The sequence below is a fragment of the Hibiscus syriacus genome, unplaced genomic scaffold, assembly GCF_006381635.1.
Source record: "Hibiscus syriacus cultivar Baekdansim isolate YM2019G1 unplaced genomic scaffold, ASM638163v2 tig00007179_pilon, whole genome shotgun sequence".
Classification (NCBI taxonomy): Eukaryota; Viridiplantae; Streptophyta; class Magnoliopsida; order Malvales; family Malvaceae; genus Hibiscus; species Hibiscus syriacus.
In genome coordinates, this window is record NW_024062128.1 from 3,931 (window position 1) to 29,178 (window position 25,248).

Genomic DNA, 25,248 nt, shown 5'->3' on the forward strand with positions numbered 1-25,248 from the left:
TTTTTAATTAGATCCCTTTTTACATGATAAAATATAATTATATATTAGAGTCGGGTGAGATATATATATTTGAGTTAAAAGTCAAGTATGATTGAGTGTAAATTTTTACTTTAAGAATCTTGTTGAATGGTAAGAGAAGAAGTGTTATACTAAAATCGAATTCAAATGAACCATGTATAATTTAGTCCGACCTAACCCATAATCCTCCTAAATATGATTCATCACCTTTCCATCCATTAATATTTGATTCATTCAATATTATTATTTAAATATATAAGATTATCTTTGATTATCGGTTATTTTAACAAAATAAAACAGTAAATTTATAAATAAAAATTCAAGTTATAATGTTATGAATAATTAAATGTGAATATCAGCTTCTGAACAATAATTAATCAAATCTCATAATGAGTTATAAATATTAGATATGACGTTATTCTTGATCACCTAGAATGGGCATAAAACTCGAATCTGACGGGTTTCGATCAGATCCGATTTAACCGGGTTAGGTTTTAAAAAAAAATGAATTCGAGTCGTCGGTTTTTTAAATGTGGTGTTTGTGTCGGATTGGGATCGGCTTTAGGGTAAAAATATCCGATCCGATCCGACCTAAAAATACATAATTTTACCTTATATATTTAGGAATAATTATAATAATATCTGTATATTATTTTTTCAAATAAGTCATTATTTTTATTGAATAAAAACAACATTTCTTTTTATTATTTCGGGTCGGACTTTTAAGTTATATTTCGGGTTCGATTTGGATGAAATCTTGTTTTAGTCAGATCAATCAGATGAACCAAAAATCCGACCTAACCCGACCAATGCCCATCCCTAACCACCTCTCTCACTTTTTAAACTCTTACTTTTGCTAAGATACCTTTCTACGTTGCTTAATTTTTATACATTTCTCTCTCTATACCTGAGTTTAATTTTAGTTTGCGTATCAATTACGATATTGGATCATTAAATTATACTAATGTGATAAAAAAGATTAATTTATTGGAGAAAATAGTAAATTATTATAGTTTTCGTTGTTGATCAATTATCACTTGTCATTAGTCATCATTCGTGACAATATTAATATCAAACATTTGTATTTCAGTCATTTTTATTATATTTAGATTGATTTTCACAAAATCCGTTTAAAATTAGTGAAAATCCATCCAAATGTCTAAGTTTCTAATGCTTTGATCTCATTTTACGATCATTCGGTGAGACTAATTTTGATGTATGAGTTTATTTTATCGAAAAAATACTCTTCATTGTTTAAATTTTTTGAATAAACACCAAAAACAAAATGGTAGATTTTTTGTGTTTACTTTAATGAGTTTTAAAAGGAGTTTCAAGAGAATTTAAATCAATAAAAATGATAGAGAATGGTAAGATAAATTTATTAGTGTCTAACATGATCAAAAGAAATATTAAGAAATTACAATTTTTAACAAAGACTAAAAATAAAAAATAAAAAACTAATTTTGATAATAAGGTAGAATAATTTATTTTCATTTCCAACTCATACCAAAAGTACCCATTCGAATTGAACCCTAAAAAATACTAGTAACGTGTTAATCAAGTTTTTCCATTCACTATTCTTTGGGTGTTAAATGTCTTCAAATATATTTAAAATATGTATATTAAAACGAGAATACGTGTGCTTATTGTATAAAAAAATTAGCTGACTCTATTCTCATATGTAAAAGGGTAAGGGAGGTAGGATAGTAGGCTGCCCCCAACACCAGCTTGAGAACAACTTCCGTTGAAGACCTCCGTTATAAATTGCCCTCAGGGACTCGATCCACGATTCACAAGGTTAAAAGCCTTGTGCTCTACCAACTGAGCCAGACGGCAAGACATGTGTACTTATTGTATGAATAACTTAAATTTAACATAATTTGATTTGATAACATCCTTGAATTTTATTGCTATTGATGTCTTTTTTGGCGTATTAGATCTAATTTGTTTGTGATAAACATACGTGGTTTTAAATTAATTGATAAATAAATGGAAGAATGGTGTCCATGCAATACTAATATTTTAAAATTTTGATGCAAAAAAAAAATAAAAACTTAATTGATGAACACATGTAAGATTTTAGATGCATTTAATGGTAAAACTAGTGCATTTAGCAAATGGCATAACATAATTAATACAACATTACAATATACTTATGAAAGCTTGAAAGGAAGAATTTAAAATTTTAGGACTAATTTAAAAATTCATAGTAGTTTGAATTTTTTGGTAAATTAACCTTTTTTCTTTTGGAAAATTAACAACTTTCGTCCCTATAAAAATCTACCGACAAGCGGCCAACCAATAATTTTTTAAACGCAAAGCAAATTGCGATAGCCCATAAGTGGACCCCACCTTTTTTCCCCAATACAAAGCAGAAAAGCCCTCTCAAAAACCCTAAACCTTCTCCCACTCTCCTCCGCTACACCCTAAATCACCGTCACTAAGAAAATGGGTCGCCGCAAAGGAAGCAACACGGGTCAAACCTCCACCAACTCTTCGAGCCAATTCGAAGGAACCAAGATTCGTTTCCAAGACGCCGACGACGATGCAGTCGCTGCCGACAGCTCCAATCTCGATGAATCAGTCCTCGCCGTTGATAAAGCTACTGAAGATGTATCCATGGGAGAGCCCGAAGTCACCTTTGTAGATATTGATGATAAACCAGTGCTGATTACTACTTCGACTCGTACTCTCATTTCGGTATGTTATTCCTTTTATTTTGTTTAAGATTCATTAAAGCTTGGATGTTTGTCTTGTTGATTAGAAAACTATGGAAGAATGAGGATTTTTTTTAGTGTTGGCTTTAACTTGGCCTGTGAGGAAGCTTCGCGTGAGGGAAGAAAGTTTCTATCTTCGCAAAATAAGAGCTTGTTCAGCTCAATAGTTTGGTTATATCTAAGCTAATGAAGTTCTAGTTATTCCTATTACATCTTATATGTTCAATAAATTTAGAGATGTAGCACGTGTATATTGGGGCTTCTTATTATTTTATGTTCAGATAATACGTTCTTTGAAGTTTATTTTGATTTGTTTTCTTCATTTTTTTCGTATGCAGGAATTCATGAAGTAAGTGTGCTGGACTTGGACTATTCAATGCCGCTCTTTGTCTTGCTTGGTTATTTTCAGTTATTTATAGAATAGTTTTGCTTTGGTACAATTGCCTTTTGATATATGGGATGGTGAACGTCTGTAAATGAAGATTCAGCTGTAATTGTTCATTTTATTTGAACTGACCACGAATTTATGTCATGCTTACTTTCTGATGACAGTCCCTGTGTTTCAGGAAATGCTGAAGGATGGAGTGCGAACTAAGACATATCAAAACGTTATTTATCGGAATAAGTTTCTATTCCAGAACAAAGTAGTTCTAGATGTGGGAGCTGGAACTGGAATTTTGTCCTTGTTTTGTGCGAAGGCAGGGGCTGCACATGTTTATGCAGTATGTGTTTCTGTGTTTTATATGTATATGTATTTTCGATATATCTTTTAATATCTCTCTGACCTACATTTATTTCATTCTTAGTCTCCATCCCAAGTTTGCTTACTGTGGTTAATATTTTCCCATTCCTAGGTTGAGTGCTCTCAGATGGCAGACATGGCTAAACAAATTGTTGAAACAAATGGCTTGTCTGATGGTGGGTTTTACTAAAATCTGTTGTGTCTTGTCATACTGATTTCTCTATTTCATCCCACTGTTTACGCGAGGATTATTTTATGTTACAGTTGTTACAGTTTTGAAGGGAAAGATTGAAGAGATTGAGCTTCCTGTTGCCAAAGTAGACATAATTATATCAGAGTGGATGGGTTACTTTTTGTTGTTTGAGAACATGTTGAATACGGTGTTATATGCTCGTGATAAATGGCTCGTAAGTTGCTGTTTCTATTGGTACTTCTAAAGTCTCCTTCATATGTTTTATGGTTTCTGATATAGAGATGTACTTTTGTGTTTATTTTATGTAATCAAAAGTTCCTTGATGATTCATTTGCGTGCATGTTGTGTAAAACTGACATGCAACTTGGATTACATGCTTGCATATACAGGCCAAAAAAGTGAGCATAATGTATGCTATCTATGGCACATTTATGGAGCTGTATGTGTTAGGTATGGCTTCGGTTATTGTCAACTGAAAATGAAAGAAGGTTACCTTCTATAGGTTGTTTCCCTATGATATTTATGCCCACTTTACTCTTGTGCAACTGATCTAAAAATTTAATACAACAAACTGCATGATGCATGGTCAATATCCATGTTTTCTTGACATTTCCAACACTCCACTTGTTTTTTTTTTCATTTGGTTTGAGGCACTTTGTCTAAAATCTTTAACATGATTGCTTACGTTCTCTGTTGGATGCAATGATTTGCACAACGAGGCTTGTAAATGAGGGATTAGGTTCCAGATATAACTGTTAATCGATTGAGAGTTTAACTAGACCCTTGTTTCATTGTCTATTGAGTAATATTGTGCTTGTAGTTTTATGTGGTGGCCGAGTTGCCCTTAAGTTTATTGCTTTGCTCTTGAAAGCAAGATTTTGTTGGTTCCCCATATGCTGCATTTGTTTTTTTTCATTCAGTTTTCTTATTCTGTTCCTGTGCCAGGTCAATGATGGTGTTGTGCTACCTGATAAGGCTTCTCTTTACTTGACAGCAATTGAGGATGCAGATTATAAAGATGACAAGATTGAATGTGAGCATTGTAGACTGATCCTTTGATATCATTCTTTGTATTCAAGTTCATAAGTAGTTATGTGCTTCAATCAGTTTTTCTACCGTGGTTCCTTGGAATTTAGTTATCATATTCTTATATTACACATCTGTCCATGACATAACCTCGTTACAGTTTGGAATAATGTTTACGGGTTTGACATGAGTTGCATCAAAAGCAAGCTATGATGGAACCTCTTGTGGACACAGTTGACCAGAATCAAATTGTGACAAATAGCCACCTTCTCAAGGTGAGAATAAATAGCAGAAGTGTCACCTATGCATATCTCCCACTTATTGTCTTTGGAACTCATCTGCTGTGTTCAGACAATGGATATCTCCAAAATGGCTCCTGGTGATGCTTCTTTCACTGCATCTTTTAAGCTCGTTGCACAACGTGATGATTATATCCATGCTTTCGTTGCATACTTCGATGTATCATTTACCAAGTGCCACAAATTGATGGGCTTCTCCACAGGTTTACATCTTTTACTTTCTTCTGCATTTCCATTTCATTCTATGTATCACCTTTAACTCAACAATACAATAATGCGTCTGCTCAAGTCTCATGTCCATGTTTCCGATTTTTCTAAAAAAAACTAAGATCGATTTTTTCGAATAAAAACAAAATACAGGCCGAAATCGAGAGCTACACATTGGAAGCAAACAGTCCTTTACCTAGAGGATGTGCTAACCATTTGCGAAGGGGAGGCAATAGTTGGGAGCATGACTGTTGCACCAAACAAGAAGAACCTGAGAGACGTCGATATAATGGTGAAATATTCGTTGAACGGTAGACGTTGTGTGGTTTCGAGAGTTCAGTTCTACAAGATGCGCTGATATTGTCGACAGTAAGTATTCTCAAGGCACGAGTAGCTGTATGGCATAGGCTGCTGGTGCTATTCTTAATGCATTTGTATTCCAGCTTTCAGCAACTGCTCGAGAACGAGACAATCATATATTGGCTCTTTCATCTGGAATGTAATATTAGTTCATTTCAACTTATTTTAAAATATTTATATCATTTTGTTTAATTCATATTAATTTTTTGTATAATAAGATTTGCCTAGATTATCATATAAAAAATATATGTATTCAAAATGGTATTTATTGGTTACGTCGATCCAGCTCTTTTAACCGTCCTATGTTCATATATATATATATATATATATATATATGTATGTATGAGTCGTGTTTCTTGTAAGACATTGTATAGATTTAGGATAAAGTATGCTCAGGTTCATTAATTTATCTTCAAATAATTATTTTAATTATTGAAAATTTAAAAGATATAAAATAGTTATTGTGATATTAATAAATTATATTTAATAAGTTCAATCATCATTTTCTAATATTTCATAAATTTAGTAATTATTTTATCATTTTGATAAATTCAATGATTAATTTGTAATTGTTTAAAATTTCTAATAATCATTTAGTAACATTTAAAACTTTAATGACCTAAACAATCATTCCAACATAATTCACTAAAACCATGTGTCTTTGTATTTATATTTTGAGAAAATCGCCTCAGTGACCAAAAATGCCTTATAATATACGATTTTAACCAACTTTTTTTGGATTTGCCAAAATGACCAACAAAATCGCAACGCGAAATAAAAATCGCAACGCGATCCCCAGAATCGCAAATCAGTTTCCAAAATCGCAACGCGATTCTTGAAAATCGCAATGCGATAGTACAAATTCGCATTGCGATTTTCAAGAATCGCAACGCGAATATAAAAATCGCAACGCGAACACATAAATCGCAACGCGTATCCGTAAACCGCAACGTGTATCCGTAAATAGCAACGCGTATCAGTAAATCGCAACGCGTATCCGTAAATCGCAATGCGTATCCGTATATCGCAACGCGTATCCGTAAATCGCAACGATAATCCGTAAATCGCAACGAGAATCTGTAAATCGCAACGATAATCCATAAATCGCAACGAGAATCTGTAAATCACAACACTGAAATTTTGGGTATATAAGTACGCAACAGCAGCAAATCATAAACTAAATCCCTAAATCGCAACTCATTCCATCTCCATCTATCACTCTCTCCGGCGACATCCGTTCCTATATCCAACGACATCCTTCCCAATCCGGCAACAGGTTTTAGTTTCGCAGCTCGTCTGTTTAGTAAATTAATTTACAACCATGAAATCATCTAATGTTGATCATGTTTGGATAGATTTGTGTATTGGAGGGTCATGGGATAATGTTCATGGTGTTTTACAATATATGCCTTTACCCATGAATCTTCAACTAAAATTGTCTTTACAAAAGTTAACTTATGAAACTCTAATGCTACGTGTTTCAAATAAATTGAATTTAGAGCCCCTAAGTGGATTTAGGCTATCTTATCAGAGAAATGATAAAGTTTATTTGTTAACCGACAATGAAGATGTTGAACGATTCATTGCTTACATTAGTGTTTCACAAGATGATGTTACATTGTATGTTGTTGAACCTAGAAGTAGTATTGTTGGGTCAGTAGCGGGTAGTAATCAACTAAGTTTTTCTCAAAACCCACAACCTTTCTCTAATCCAAATCCCAATCAACTTTCAGCACCAAATTCCGGTTTTCGTATTGACCAGTTAGACGATGATGAGCCAACAGAAAAATTGTGAGTACTAGTCAGTATTCGAAATTTGGTCTTGGTCAATATCCGGACTTTGATATTGGTCAATACACGGATTTTGATGATGTTTCAGAAGAAGAAACAGACCCTGCGTGTAATGATTTTGATATTGGTCAATACCCGAATTTTGATGATGAAACAGCCGTTGCCGAAGAATGTATTGTTGATGATAATGAGGAGGAAGTTACGACTGTGAATGAACATGTTGAACATCCATTCTGTAATTCATATAATCCTGAAGAAGAAAAAGTCCCCGAAGAAAAGAAAATGCCACGGGCGTATAACTGGAATATGCCAGAATTACTTCAGATACCGGAAGAAGAGTTGGTAAAGAAAGCAGTTGATTGTTACACAAAAGTTATTCGTATCAAGAAAGATGATTGTTTGATACAAAGGAAGACTTGAAGATAGCTTTGTATACGAAATGTGTGGAAGATGGCTATCAACTAAAAGTTAACAAATCAAGCAAGATCGTTTCGAACAAGGTGTATGATTGACAAAACTGTACGTGGCGTATGATTGCAAAGAGAATAAAAGATTGCGAAATGTTTCAAGTTAGGACTTTTATTGATAAACATACATGTTCAAGAACCCAAGTTTTTCCTCACCATAGACAGACAAACAAAAAGATGTTGGGTGGTTTTCTGGCTGAGTTAATGTTTTGAATGGCAGGGTATATCGGGGACATGAAATTATGACTGACATGAATGCTCGGTTCAAGATTAGTATATCATATTCTCAAGCTTGGAGAGCCAAATGTTATGCCTTGGAATTGTTGAGGGGGTCGCCAGAAGCATCGTTTGCCCAACTGCCGGCTTATTGTCACAATTTAAAGCTGAAAAATCCTGGGTCGGTAACTCATATCAAAACAGATAGAGATGGACACTTTGAGTTGCTGTTTATCGCCATTGGTGCTACGGTTAGTAAATCAATATAATTTTGTTGACTCATTTTTGTTAGTTACATGCATTTCACATTTAAATGATTATATTTCTTGTGTATATTATTTGGTAGATTCGTTCGTTTATTACTTGCATGCGCCCAGTTATTATAGTTGACGGAGCACATTTGAAAGGTCGATACCTTGGAACATCGTGTTACACCATGTACTGAAAAAAAGATAACGAAACGTGTTGTGAAGTCAATGTAACACCCCCAACCCGTATCCGACCCGGATACGAGTCCGAAGTGTTACATTAACTTTTCAAACCTTGACTCTTAAGAAAAATCCCGGGAAATTTAAAACTTTATTAAATCAAAATAAAGACTATATCAGAGTGCTCGTACTTAAGGACTTATTACATGCCAACACTTTATACATAACCAAATACATACTTTGTCAAATATTTCTGATCTGATCTTTTGGTAAGGAAAACTGACCTGTCTTGCTCCGCATCCCTCCTTACTCTTCTCGAAACCTACGTGTGAAACAATCACACGCTAAGTCGAAGACTTAGTGAGGCATAACCACTTATAATGCACTTTAAAACATATATTGATACATGCATGTTATGTTCTATCATGTTATAGCAATTCCAGGCATTTTTCATATCGTATAAAATCATATCAGATTAATCGCAGTAAATACATACATACACATAATTCATCATTCACAGGTTATCATATAATCACATACTTTTTCAATCAAACACTATACACACAACATCATATCATTTCTATAGCATTTATCATACCACTAACTTATATTTGTTCATATCTCTGGATTAGCCCATGTACATATGTGAGAACTATCGATATGTGAGTCTATAGAGGTTGTGCACTATGCTGTCACCACAGCTCGTATAAATGCACCGAAGTGCCCCGTAGAATTGCACCGTAGTGCCATATAATGATGTCCCTAAGGACCACATAGAATTCTTTAAGAATCATATACATATGCTAGGGATCAAGTATGTGTCTTTCCAGACTTCACACATGTTCCAAAGAATATACATATGTCCCTAAGAACCGCGTAGACTTGCACCGTAGTGCCATGTAATAATGTCCATAAGGACCACATAGAATTCTTTAAGAATCATATACATATGCTAGGGATCAAGTATGTGTCTTTCCAGACTTCACACATGTTCCAAAGAATATACATATGTCCCTAAGAACCGCGTAGACCCTCGACTCTTGGCATGCCAACTATACCCCTAGCTCTCATGACACATAACATGGGCGTTATCATTTATTTCATTTCAAATATTCATATAAACTTGTAATTCACTTTCACATATCACTTATCACATAGCTTCTTTTCATATGATCACATAGTCACGTAGTTCACTTACACGTAGATCATTTCCATATAATTCACATGCTCATCATATCTTGTTCACCTATGATCATATATTTCATATAACAGATAGGAACACTTTCACGTAGCTTATAATCATAAGTTTTGTCTCGTAACATATACTTGTTTTCACATATATATTTCCTATCAATTCTTATACCATCACATAATTCCTTTAACATACATAACATATCATGTAACATTATAATAGAAATACTTATAAGTCATATCACTTAAAGCACATATACTTATAGTCACATTGCTTATATCTTAATCTTATGTCTTCTCTTAGACATATATATATATATATATATTCACATGTTCAGGTAATTCACCATTTCATCACATAATTGTGTATTCATATAACTCATTTCATTTCATTTCATATCTACCTATATATATATATCCTCAAGATCATCCTAATATAAATCATATAGCACTCTTATATTTCGTATTCATCTAGGGCAGACTTATAAACATATCTCACTTCTATTATTTCTCTATATATAATCTAATATGTTTACTTAATTCAATTTCATATAACTCCTATAATCTTCTCATATAACCTCATAAATTTCTATCATACAACCCATGTGTTATAGTTTTATTTAAACCTATGAATCTTTCCCATCTAGCTTATCTTATACGTTCATCTTATCATTTATGTTCAAATCCCCTAGTTAGTGTACTATTCTCACTTCATCCTATAGATCAATATTATCCAGCTTATTTTACTTATCATATAATAATATAATTATATTTTACTATGACCACATAGTTTATATCTCATACTTTGCTTTCTCATGTTCACCTATATCATATCATATGGCTCATATCTTTCTCATGCAGTCACATAGTTCAGTTTCACATATGTATATATATATACATTATATAGCACATACTTCTCATAACATTACATTCAAAAGCATATCAACACATATATTCATGCATACATACAATTCATGTCATTCATATACGTATAATCATATATTCATGCATTCTAACATAGGAAATAGACTTGTCGCAAGTCTTGTTTCCATTTAGCACCATAAACTAACTAATATGCACTCACCTGGCCTCACTAGCCAATTCAAATCTCTTATCTTTCCCTTGATCGATCTTACTTGCCAAACGTTTCGGAATTTCTTTATGCGTAGAATCTACATAAATGTACATTTCGAGACAATCAATAGATACCTACACCTTGTAATTGGATACTATCAATTTAAATGAACTTATTAAATCCATATTCCCAATTTTCCTTTAGGGGAATCGGTTCCCCCCCATGGGGGTATCGGTTCCCCTATGACATACTGGAAATTCTTGTTCGTTGAAGGGGTATCGGTTCCCCTTGAATGGGTACCGATTCCCCTTGCCCAGAAATCATATTTTCAACCCGAAAATTACTTCATTTCCTCTCAAACACTTCATATATCATCTCCTTTTCATTCTTAACTCTAGTACACATACTTAAACCAATCTATATTCATTTATTTCATCTTAAACCTCAAAATCCTATATTCCATACGAGATTCAAAAATCATACCAAAATTTCAATGTGTTCTAATTCCAATTCTAACACCTCATACTTCTTAATTAGATTGATGACAAGTCAAATTCATCCATAAAACTTCAACAACCATACCCTATCAAAATTCCATCTTAAAACTCATATTGTAAATTCCTTCATAATTCCTTTATCTTATTGTTTAAATCCTATATAAGCTTTCCTTAAGCTTATTTAATACCCAAAGATTCAAAACCAACTTATAAATTCCAGAAATTAACAGTTAAAAATCAAACTTACCTTAAGTTGAAGCTACGAGAAGAAGAAGAAGAGAGTAAGAAGAAGGCTTCCAGAACTCTCCCAAAACCCACGTGTATCACTTATATTTAAAGAAAATACAAAATATTCTTTAAGCTGAAAAGACTAAATTGCCCCTTTAATTATCCATCTATGCTATTTAATCCATCATCAAAATTCTTTACTTAAATCCCAAAACTTTTAACTTATTTCAAAATTGAGCACTAAATTCCCCAAAATTTACATTTTAGTCACTGACCCCGCTTTCGGGATGTTACAAATCTCCCCTCCTTATAAGAAAATTCGCCCTCGAATTTTCACTGAACATCTTAGTAAGAACATATCTTCCAATATTCTTATGTTGCTTCCCTGACTTATTCTTTCTTGTCATCATCGGAAACTTACTTTTCAATCCTTAAGTTTTCCAACTATCTTTTTCGTTTATACATTCATCTTCTGTTGCTTATCATATAAACAATAACCAGTAATACCAATCCATTGTTGTCTTTTCTCTCATTCGACTATGCATTTTTCCTTTGACCTTTCTAAAATTCCATATAATGTCACTCATCACATTGACAGTAACATCCATCTCTATATCATAAATCCATCTATTTCTTCATAACTCTCTAATTACCTTATAACCATACCAAACTTGTATGTCGTCATCATTTGACCAAAACTCAACTTTAAATCTTCTTCAATGTGATTAAACATATATTTTAAGGAGTCAAACAATATTTTCACATCACCTTGCACACTGGTCTTATTTCCATATCAAAATTGTCCTCTGTACTTCCATATTTATCGTATATGATCCTTTAACTCAATCCCTTTCATTTCTTTATTCCTTATTCCTTATACATTAATCATATATTTCCTTTCATGTTCACATACTCTTGTCTTATTACTTATACTCATCTTTATGTACCAATCTTCATTGCATCCTCATTACTTTAATAACCCATTTCTTATACATAACTTCATTCTTTATCATTTCTTATACTTGTATTTTCCTTCCTGAAGGTTCCATGCAAATACTTATCTCAGTTTCTACATCATAGTTATCTGCTCAGAATATACAATCATATTCAAATTCACATCATAATCAATTAACTCCACTTTGTCTTTTCCTTCAGTCTTATAACTCTATCACCTTTACTCTGACAACTAGTCAATAACATATGTTCAATCTAGGGTACAAACCCTAATCAACTAAACACATACATCCATTCAAATCGAAATTATCTTAAAATTCACTTACTCAACTTATCAATTTCACCTCTATTCTTATATATCCTGAAATTTCTTTTGCTCAAACTCAACATTCTGACTTCCTGTGTCTTATAATCTGATCATCGATATACACATTCTCAAACTCTTCTTATCAATCCTCAGCTTTACTTAAATATACAAATTCTTACTTCCTTTTCCTTTACTATACCACATTACTATGATCCAAATATGCAACTATATCCAGATCCATTGCAGATCTAGTTATCATATCCTGACAATATCTTATAATCTTATAATTCCAGTACATTCCCATCGCATATTCTTGTTAGCTAACGCTAACTTTTCCGTCTTAACTGCAAACCCTTATCATATAAACGCTCTGGCTTATACACAATGTTATTCCTTCATTTCGAACTCATAAGCTCTGACATATACATCTTATACGCTTGTCACTGATGCACTTATCCTTGAATTTTTCTATACGTAATCATCACGTCATTAGATCTTTTTAACATTCTTATGGTGACACCCGTTCACCATCTTCTATCTTATTCACATAATAGCAAAACTACTCTACATCGTTTTTCCAATTCCAAACGATGAAAATTTTCTATCATTATTCAGATATGATTTCAGCTTTATGAAATCAACTTTTAATCTTACTAGGCAGTTCCTGAGGTGTCCGCTCTTCATCCTGCCTGGCCAGGGCAAGTGAATAGCTGTCACAATCAGGAATATCACCTTTCACTTACTTCGAAATTATCACGATCGGATTTCTACTGTATTAAACTATTCTTATTTTATTAGCAAGACAACGTATTCCTTACACTATCAGATCAGAAATTTTTTAATCTATGTTGGCATGTACACCTTTTATGACATTTTGGACTTCGGTTTATGCCGATAATCGGCTAAACCATAGCTCTGATACCATTAAATGTAACACCCCCAACCCGTATCCGACCCGGATACGAGTCCGAAGTGTCACATTAACTTTTCAAACCTTGACTCTTAAGAAAAATCCCGGGAAATTTAAAACTTTATTAAATCAAAATAAAGACTTTATCAGAGTGCTCGTACTTAAGGACTTATTACATGCCAACACTTTATACATAACCAAATACATACTTTGTCAAATATTTCTGATCTGATCTTTTGGTAAGGAAAACTGACCTGTCTTGCTCCGCATCCCTCCTTACTCTTCTCGAAACCTACGTGTGAAACAATCACACGCTAAGTCGAAGACTTAGTGAGGCATAACCACTTATAATGCACTTTAAAACATATATTGATACATGCATGTTCTGTTCTATCATGTTATAGCAATTCCAGGCATTTTTCATATCGTATAAAATCATATCAGATTAATTGCAGTAAATACATACATACACATAATTCATCATTCACAGGTTATCATATAATCACATACTTTTTCAATCAAACACTATACACACAACATCATATCATTTCTATAGCATTTATCATACCACTAACTTATATTTGTTCATATCTCTGGATTAGCCCATGTACATATGTGAGAACTATCTATATGTGAGTCTATAGAGGTTGTGCACTATGCTGTCACCACAGCTCGTATAAATGCACCGAAGTTCCCCGTAGAATTGCACCGTAGTGCCATATAATGATGTCCCTAAGGACCACATAGAATTCTTTAAGAATCATATACATATGCTAGGGATCAAGTATGTGTCTTTCCAGATTTCATACATGTTCCAAAGAATATACATATGTCCCTAAGAACCGCGTAGACTTGCACCGTAGTGCCATGTAATAATGTCCATAAGGACCACATAGAATTCTTTAAGAATCATATACATATGCTAGGGATCAAGTATGTGTCTTTCCAGACTTCACACATGTTCCAAAGAATATACATATGTCCCTAAGAACCGCGTAGACCCTCGACTCTTGGCATGCCAACTATACCCCTAGCTCTCATGACACATAACATGGGCATTATCATTTATTTCATTTCAAATATTCATATAAACTTGTAATTCACTTTCACATATCACTTATCACATAGCTTCTTTTCATATGATCACATAGTCACGTAGTTCACTTACACGTAGATCATTTCCATATAATTCACATGCTCATCATATCTTGTTCACCTATGATCATATATTTCATATAACATATATGAACACTTTCACGTAGCTTATAATCATAAGTTTTGTCTCGTAACATATACTTGTTTTCACATATATATTTCCTATCAATTCTTATACCATCACATAATTCCTTTAACATACATAACATATCATGTAACATTATAATAGAAATACTTATAAGTCATATCACTTAAAGCACATATACTTATAGTCACATTGCTTATATCTTAATCTTATGTCTTCTCTTAGACATATATATATATATATATATATATATATATATATATATATATATATATATATATATATATATATATATATATATATATATATATATATTCACATGTTCAGGTAATTCACCATTTCATCACATAATTGTGTATTCATATAACTCATTTCATTTCATTTCATATCTACCTATATATATATATCCTCAAGATCATCCTAATATAAATCATATAGCACTCTTATATTTCGTATTCATCTAGGGCAGACTTATAAACATATCTCACTTCTATTATTTCTCTATATATAATCTAATATGTTTACTTAATTCAATTTCATATAACTCCTATAATCTTCTCATATAACCTCATAATTTCTATCATACAACCCATGTGTTATAGTTTTATTTAAACCTATGAATCTTTCCCATCTAGCTTATCTTATACGTTCATCTTATCATTTATGTTCAAATCCCCTAGTTAGTGTACTATTCTCACTTCATCCTATAGATCAATATTATCCAGCTTATTTTACTTATCATATAATAATATAATTATATTTTACTATGACCACATAGTTTATATCTCATACTTTGCTTTCTCATGTTCACCTATATCATATCATATGGCTCATATCTTTCTCATGCAGTCACATAGTTCAGTTTCACATATGTATATATATACATTATATAGCACATACTTCTCATAACATTACATTCAAAAGCATATCAACACATATATCATGCATACATACAATTCATGTCATTCATATACGTATAATCATATATTCATGCATTCTAACATAGGAAATAGACTTGTCGCAAGTCTTGTTTCCATTTAGCACCATAACTAACTAATATGCACTCACCTGGCCTCACTAGCCAATTCAAATCTCTTATCTTTCCCTTGATCGATCTTACTTGCCAACGTTCCGGAATTTCTTTATGCGTAGAATCTACATAAATGTATATTTCGAGACAATCAATAGATACCTACACCTTGTAATTGGATACTATCAATTTAAATGAACTTATTAAATCCATATTCCCAATTTTCCTTTAGGGGGAATCGGTTCCCCCCCATGGGGGTATCGGTTCCCCTATGACATACTGGAAATTCTTGTTCGTTTGAAGGGGTATCGGTTCCCCTTGAATGGGTACCGATTCCCCTTGCCCAGAAATCATATTTTCAACCCGAAAATTACTTCATTTCCTCTCAAACACTTCATATATCATCTCCTTTTCATTCTTAACTCTAGTACACATACTTAAACCAATCTATATTCATTTATTTCATCTTAAACCTCAAAATCCTATATTCCATACGAGATTCAAAAATCATACCAAATTTTCAATGTGTTCTAATTCCAATTCTAACACCTCATACTTCTTAATTAGATTGATGACAAGTCAAATTCATCCATAAAACTTCAACAACCATACCCTATCAAAATTCCATCTTAAAACTCATATTGTAAATTCCTTCATAATTCCTTTATCTTATTGTTTAAATCCTATATAAGCTTTCCTTAAGCTTATTTAATACCCAAAGATTCAAAACCAACTTATAAATTCCAGAAATTAACAGTTAAAAATCAAACTTACCTTAAGTTGAAGCTACGAGAAGAAGAAGGAGAGAGTAAGAAGAAGGCTTCCAGAACTCTCCCAAAACCCACGTGTATCACTTATATTTAAAGAAAATACAAAATATTCTTTAAGCTGAAAAGACTAAATTGCCCCTTTAATTATCCATCTATGCTATTTAATCCATCATCAAAATTCTTTACTTAAATCCCAAAACTTTTAACTTATTTCAAAATTGAGCACTAAATTTCCCAAAATTTACATTTTAGTCACTGACCCGGCTTTCGGGATGTTACAGTCAACGTCATGGAGAGTTGAACCATGTTCAAACACTTTGTTTCAAGTACTGGATAATAACTTAAATGGGCTAGTCGATCTAAATGCAAAGACGTGTAGTTGTATGAAATGGCAAACATCTGGTTATCCGTGTGGCCATGTTATAAAAGTTGCTCTTCATTTAAACCAAGATGATTCAAGCGCATACGCAATGGATTGCTACACTACAGAAGTTTATCGACAGACTTATGCCGAGATTGTCTACCCTATTCCACATCCTTCTGAGTGGGACATACCAGATGACTTACAAACAATTTTGCCACCAGCCATGGACAGAAGGCTACCTGGCCGACCAAAAAGTCACGATCGTATACCGTCTAAGGGTGAAGAGAAGAAGAGATCGACATGTAGTCGGTGCAAGGAAAGTGGTCATACAAGGTTGACATGTGGATCACCAGTGCCATCAAAATCATCTTTTCCTCTACCAAAATATGGATCCTCATCAAAATCCAAAGCTCATATGGTGTCAAGCAAAAGGCAATCATCTTTAAAATCCCAATCACAATTGGCTTCACCTTTTGGGACTGTTAACTTAGGTGATTTTTAAATGCAAACGTTGTATTATGTGGATTTTATGTGTGAACTTTTAACATTTTCAGTTGAATTAATGACTCAGGCCAACAATTTTGACTTAACCAACTCTTGTTATTCAGTTGTTATCACTTATTAGGCATGCATTTGACTATCGCAACACGGAAATTACAATCGCAATGAGAGAATCGCAATGCGAAATGAAAATCCCAACAAGAAAATCGCAATGCGGAAATGAAAATCGCAATACGAAATGAAAATCGCAACGAGAGAATCGCAATGCGAAAATGAAAATCGCAATGTGAAATGAAAATCGCAACGAGAGAATCGCAATGCGAAATGAAAATCGCAATGCGAAATGAAAATCGCAACGAGAGAATCGCAATGCGGAAATGAAAATCACAATGCGAAATGAAAATCGCATTGCGATTCTCTCGTTGCGATTTTCATTTCGCATTGCGATTTTCATTTCAACATAATGCATATTGAAATCAACAAAATCAACCATTACATTTCAATCAATTAAACAAGCACAAATAAGAATTATGTTCGCATCAATTACACAAATCAACTTTTACAAATCATCTTTTACAAATCAATTAAACAATCAAAAAATAAGCAATAATTCTTATTTCAAATCATCTACTATTGAATCAACTTTTACAAATCAATTAAACAATAAAAAAACAATCAATTAAACTATTGAATCAACTTTTGCAGCCATACATCATTTTCACGCAGTTCACTTCTGAGATTAACCTGCAGAAACCAAACATTTGCTCAAACAACACTTTCTACACATCTAAAACCTACAAACAGCAAATTATTCTATTCTAGGTACTTAACCAAACATTTTCAAACCAAAAGTCTATAAACTTACCAATTGTTTATAGACATTTTTATAACGCGGATGCAGGTAGGCAGCGTCTCGTATATATCGATTTAGCCATATAATGCCGAAACCACAAGCCTACTGCAGCTCTATCTCTATCGGTGGGAGGTAGATACTTGGTGCTTCCCGTCGTCAAACGCTCCAACGCCAAGCATACGAGAGGACCACAATCTCCTCTGGCTCCTCCCGTTTGTTGTGGCGCGGTCTCGTCTCTAATAACTGTAATATTGAGCTTCTTGTTTCCAGAACGAGTCCAATAATTGATCGCATCCAAGAATTTAGCCAAATGAGAGCTCCATCCCTTAATAATATCTCTTAAATCAGCCAATGATATGTAATTTATCATGCTGTCATACACTATTGTCTTAAGGGATGGGAGCTGAAGCTCGACGAGAATCCAATGTTTACGTTCCAAAACAGGGATAAACACCTGCAATCATAAGTAATAATTCATTCATTTGCGCACTTATTTCATAAAACCTTTAAACTCAATCTAAAATAAATACTAACCTTATCGACCTCCCACCATGCAGGATAAAGTTTAGCTTGTCCATTGCCCAAATCAAATGATTCATCTCGTGCATTCTTCAAGTGAACGGCGTTAAAAGACGTCGGCATAATTGTATATCGTATATTTTTATTTTTCTTAAGTTTTCTTTGTAACATCCTCCATGCCGGGTTAGTGATTAATTTGCAAAGTTTCAACATTTGGTGATTAAAGTAGAACAATTATATAGTTTAAAAATAAAGGTTGGTAAATATGAGATTAAGGTGAGGACCAAATGGTCATTTGCAAGGAATTTTTAATTAAAATAAAATGTTATGGGGTATATGAGACCCACGTGTTATTTTAGGTTCCAGAACCTCCCATTTCTTCTTCATTCTTCCTTATTTCTTCTCTTCCTTCTCTCAGCGTGTGGCTTGCAATTAAAGGTAAGAATCTGAACCTTGGTAGTTTCTTTGATTTTTAAGATTGGAAATGAAAGCTTGGATGTTATATAAGCTAAAGGAAAGCTTATATGACATTAAAACAACAAGATAAGTGATTTAGAGAAGGATTTGGAAAATGAGTTTTTAGATGAAATTTTGATATGGATGAGTTTTTGATGTTTGAATCAGATTTTTGACTTGTCAATAAGCTAAATAAGAAGTATGAAGTAATAGAATTCAAATTAGAACATATTGAAAATTGGGTTGGATTCTTAAATTCTACATGGAGAATTAGATTTCTAGGTTTTAGAGGTATTTAACGGATAATAATTAGTTTAAGTAAGTGTATGAGAGCTAAGAGTAGTAAAGGGATTGAAACATGTATATTTGAGCTGAAATGGGATGATTTCCGAGCTCAAATTAAGAATTCTGGGTTAGGGGAATCGGTACCCATTCAAGGGGAACCGATACCCCTTCAACGAATATGATTTCCAGAATGCTAGAGGGGAATCGGTACCCCCAGGGGGGAACCGATACCCCCTCATCGTATATGAAATTCCAGATTGCTTGAGGGGAATCGATACCCCCAGGGGGGGAACCGATTCCCCCATGAGAAAAAGAAGAAGAAAGAAAAGAAAACAAGACTAAGCTATAAATTCTTTAAATTAGTAAGCTATTAAAGCTTAATTGCAAGACATAGACATCTGATGATCATCTTAAAAATTATGTTTATGTAGATACCGAGCCTACTCGAGTTCGGGAACAATTTACAAGAAGAATCGATCGAGGAAAAGGCAAAGAAGTATAGGTGAGTGCATATGCATAGCATGAATATAGTAGTATATTCAGTTCTAGACTTGTGATAAGTCTAGATTCCATATTTTGACATATGATTACATTTCATATTATGATACATGACATGAATTTGTATTAAATGTATTACATGACATGAATTCATATTATATGTATTACATGACATGAATATGCAGAAAAGTTCTATGCACTATGTGATAAAGGTATGTAAATGATATGCCTATGTGTTAAAGGTATGGAAATACTATGTCTACGCGATATGAACTACGGGAAATGTATAAGCCCATGTTATGTAGATGAGAACTATAGGTATAGTTGGCATGCCAAGGGTAGAGGGTATACTCGGTTCTTTAGGACATATGTATATCCTTTGGAACCTGTGTGAAGTCTTGAAAGACACATACTTGATCCATAGTATATGTATATGATTCTTAAAGAATTCTACGTGGTCCTTATGGACATAATTCTACGGGCACTTCGGTGCAATTCTACGGGCACTTCGGTGCAATTCTACGGGCACTTCGGTGCATTTATACGAGCTGTGGTGACAGCATAGTGCACAACCTCACATTACTCAAATACCTTAGGTTCTCAATATGCTATCATGGGCCAATAAACTTATTAATACTGAATAATGAATGTTACAGTCATACGCTTACAGGTATGGATATTGATGAAGTATACTACATTGATTAGTTACATGTTTGCATCTCATCTCATATGATCCTGACATTTTCATTACATTACATTGCCTTATTATTGTTGCCTCACTAAGTCGATGACTTAGCGTGTGAGTGTTTCACACGTAGGATCCGAGGAAAATAGAAGAGACAGGTGAAGCAGCTTGACAGTATTACTCCTGCAACCATCAGATCAGAAGCAACTTATCAGTAGGTTATTTTGTTATGTAAATAGCAGTTGGCATGTAATTAAAGAGTTAAGTTGTGTATGCTCTGAATATTTTTGTAAACTTATATTACAGTATGTATATTATTGTATTTTCTTAATACAAGTCCCAATATTTTACTATTAGTTATTAAGAGTTGTTTTTTTTTTTAAAAGTCAATGTAGTATCTCTGACTCATATCCGGGTCGGGTATGGGTTGGGGGTGTTACATTCTTATTATTAGAAGACGTGTCACCCACGCATCGATATGCTGTTTTACAAAAAAAGACATATATATTAGTGACTTACATAAATTTAAAAAAAATTAATCAAATTGAAATATAAGAAAAATATAAGACTTACCCCCCCCATCGAAATAGCCATTGTCTTCGACCCCTAATAATACGCCCCACCAAGACCGATCAAGCAACAAATAGATATCATCGGTGAGCTTGCATATGTCAGTGAAACACCCCTGGCTCCGCTCATGTAGATAAAAATCAACTGCGGTCTTAGCCCAAAGGGTGTTATCCAGAATTGTGTCCGGTAGTTGTTTCCTCTCCTCTTCAGATACCGGTATGGTACTGGCCGGTAACTCATACGAGAGCCAACTTGAATCCATCATGTCCGGCACGTCAGAGGGTTTCTCAAGAAGCCTACATATGACGCCATGTGAATCGGGCTCTTGAATGGTGGGAGGGACCTCTTCAATGATGACAGTGGCCTCTTGAACGGTGGGAGGGGACTCTCGAGGAATGATAGGGGGGGCCTCTTCAACGATAGGAGTGGACTCTTGAGGGATGACAGGCGAGTCGGGCTTCTTCTTGCGGTGTCTTCGCACTATTGGGGTGTACGGAGACTTAATAGCACGTGCACGCTGTCTGATGCGTGAACTCCGTCGTGCAAGCATAACCCGACGTAAAGCATCCACTCTATCGGGCCGCTAAATAATTAAATACAAAAATCAGTAAATAAACAGACATGATATTTAAACAGTGAAAACAAAGACAAATATGTTTCAAACTTGCATTGTATTCACCCAAGTCATTATTCTATCATAGTTCACAAAATGCATCAGATAACAAAGAAAAATATGTTTCAAACTAATACCCTGAAGTTAGTATTTGTCTTTGTTTTGTCTATTGGTTGAAGTAATGCAATCCATTCAAGTTTCAATTTGCAGAAGAAGAAATAGTTTACTTTCGCAACACGAAACTTAAAATCACAACGCGAAATGAGAATCGCAACGAGAAACCAAAATTGCAACGCGAAACCAAAATCGCAACGTGAAATGAAAATCGCAACGACAGAATCGCAATGCGAAATGAAAATCGCAACGCGAAATGAAAATCGCAATGCGATTTTGGTTTCGCGTTGCGATTTTGTCGTTGCGATTTTGGTTTCGCGTTGCGATTCTGTCGTTGCGATTTTCATTTCGCGTTGCGATTCTCTCGTTGCGATTTTAAGTTTCGTGTTGCGAAAGTAAACTATTTCTTCTTCTGCAAATTGAAACTTGAATGGATTGCATTACTTCAACCAATAGACAAAACAAAGACAAATACTGACTTCAGGGTATTAGTTTAGCAGAATTGGCAGCAACCGACCAAATTTACTTTCAACCAAAAGACAAAACAAAGACAAATACTATTTCACAGTGTTAAAGAATACACAGTTTAGCAGAATTGGCAGCAACCGAACAAATTTACTTTCAACCAAAAGACAAAACAAAGACAAATACTATTTCACAGTGTTAAAGAATACACAGTTTAGCAGAATTGGCAGCAACCGAATAAATTTACTAAGCAATCTAAGTGAAATGGCTAATCTAAGTGAAATTACGAGTAAATTTATCATTAAGTTAAATATGGAAAATCTTAAACTTACCTCGTTGCGTAGAGTATGAACCTCATTCTGCAACGATACTATCATCTCACGTAGAGCGGCAACCTCACCACATAAAGTTGACACCTCCACACGCCATGCACCATCGTTATCGCGTAGAGTACCGATCTCCTCACGCAAGGCATTGACCTCATCACGTAACTCATCCCGTGGAGGTGGAGAACAAGGAGATAAATGTCGTGGCCTCTTTACCGGTCGCCTATCATGAGGTGATGGTGGAGAAGAGGCTCGATGATGTGACGGGATAGGTGATGGCTCTCGTTCTAGAGGTGTATAGTCGGGTCGATCGGGTGATGGCTCTGGGTGAGGTGATGGCTCTCGAATTGGAGGAAGTGGATGCTGCTCATCATCCGTGCCATCAAAAAAACTCTGACTAGCTTGCCACCAATCAGTGGCAAGCTCTTCCTCCGTGGGTGTCAGTCTTTGTAATGGAATGTTAGCCTCCTAACAATATAAAAACTCAAACAAAGTTAAACGTCTACTATTAATAACTTGTTTATATATTATATGAAAGTATTTGTGTTAACTTACATTATTTATTGTCGCATATGGTATTAAGTCTTCCCAATCCAACAGATTTTTTCTCTTCCAGGAAATAGCCCTGGGAATATCATTTGACGTTTTTATTGCATATGTACGTATGCTGGGGAAAGCCTCGAATATCCAAATCTACAAACAATATAATAACAAAATTAGTAATTGTTAAATAATTAATTATAATTTTAGAAACATTATATAGAAATTCTTACCTTAAAGGCCCAAACAAAGCCTGACAAAGTGTATTTCGACCCATCGCCACGCAAACTTTTGCGGTCATCAAAGGCAGTAGACAACTTAGTCCAGGTAGCTTTCCATATATATGAACCCCACGGAAACAGATTCCATGCATTCAGGTCCTCTACCAATATTATTAGCTCCCGAGGAATAGGTTGTCTGGCCTCTCTGCCTAAAAAGCCGGCATACATAAGTAGTAGAAGGCATACTCGGACAACATCGACGTCATCCATCCGAGTGAAACCAGTTTTCTTATTAAACAATTTCTTCAGGTCGTCGACGTGTAGGTTCGGCTTCTCCATTGACTCATCCGGAAAAACCCGGGATAACCATGATGGGCGGGCGATATGACGAGTGTACCGGCCTACATCATCGTGTCCGAATCGTAGACCAGTGATTAAGCAGAACTCCTTCCGCCCAAAACAAGTATACGCTGGTGGAAAATGAAACCATATCTCTTCCTCACCACGTTGTATACTGTCGGGTAGATTTGATGTCATGGTCTGAAGCCACAAATGGGTCAAATTAGCATCTCCACCCGGATGCTGTACTCTCAGCCATGGCCCGAAGCAGGTTTCCTCAAACAATTGTCTTTGTGCAGGTGAAAGCTTCGAAGCAATTGTAGTGGCTAGGCTAACTTTATTCCTTAATGTCAATGAAGCCGAAAAAAATTTCTACAAAAACAATAAACATACCAAGTTAGATATACCAAAAACTACACTGTGAAGATATACCAAAAACAATAAACATAAAAAGTAGTAGTTTATTCTTGAAACTAAAATTTGCAACACTATTTTGTCTTTTGGTTGAAATGAAATCGCAACGAGAGAATGACTGTCGCAACGAGAGAAATGAAAATCGCAACGAGAGAATCGCAACGCGAAATGAAAATCGCAACGCGAAATGAAAATCGCAATGCGATTTTGGTTTCGCGTTGCGATTCTCTCGTTGCGATTTTCATTTCGCGTTGCGATTCTCTCGTTGCGATTTTCATTTTTCTCGTTGCAGATAGTCATTTTCACGTTGCGATTTTCATTTATCTCGTTGCGACTCTTCTGCAAATTGAAACTTGAATGGATTGCATTACTTCAACCAAAAGACAGAACAAAGACAAAGACAAATACTAACTTGAAAATCGCAACGAGAGAATAGCAACGCGAAATGAAAATCGCAACGAGAGAATCGTAACGCGAAATGAAATCTAAGTGAAATGGTTAATCTATTATTGAAATGACCAGCAAACTTATCATCAGTTTCAATATGAAAAACCTACAATAATGCAAAAATTTCAAAATAAAAATAATTAAAAAAACTAACCCTCGGAGGTTGATTTTCCATTTCTGAATATTGTGAGAGATTTCTGACCGTGAATGGTTGTGAGGGATTTCGCCGGAGATGGGGACGGAAATCTTCGGAGATGGGGACGGATTTCGCCGTAGAGAGTGAGAGATGGAGATGGGACTGAGTTGTGATTTTAGGTTTTAGGTTATGAGTTGCGATTACGGGATTTTGTCTTAATATTCGTTTTTGTAATT

The 25,248-nt window shown here is 34.3% G+C and overlaps 1 pseudogene; it reads left to right on the forward strand.

Annotated features, from left to right (window-relative positions):
* Positions 1-2,280: 2,280 nt before the first annotated feature.
* LOC120201321 lies at positions 2,281-5,723 on the forward strand (annotated as a pseudogene).
* The last annotated feature ends 19,525 nt before the right edge of the window (positions 5,724-25,248 follow it).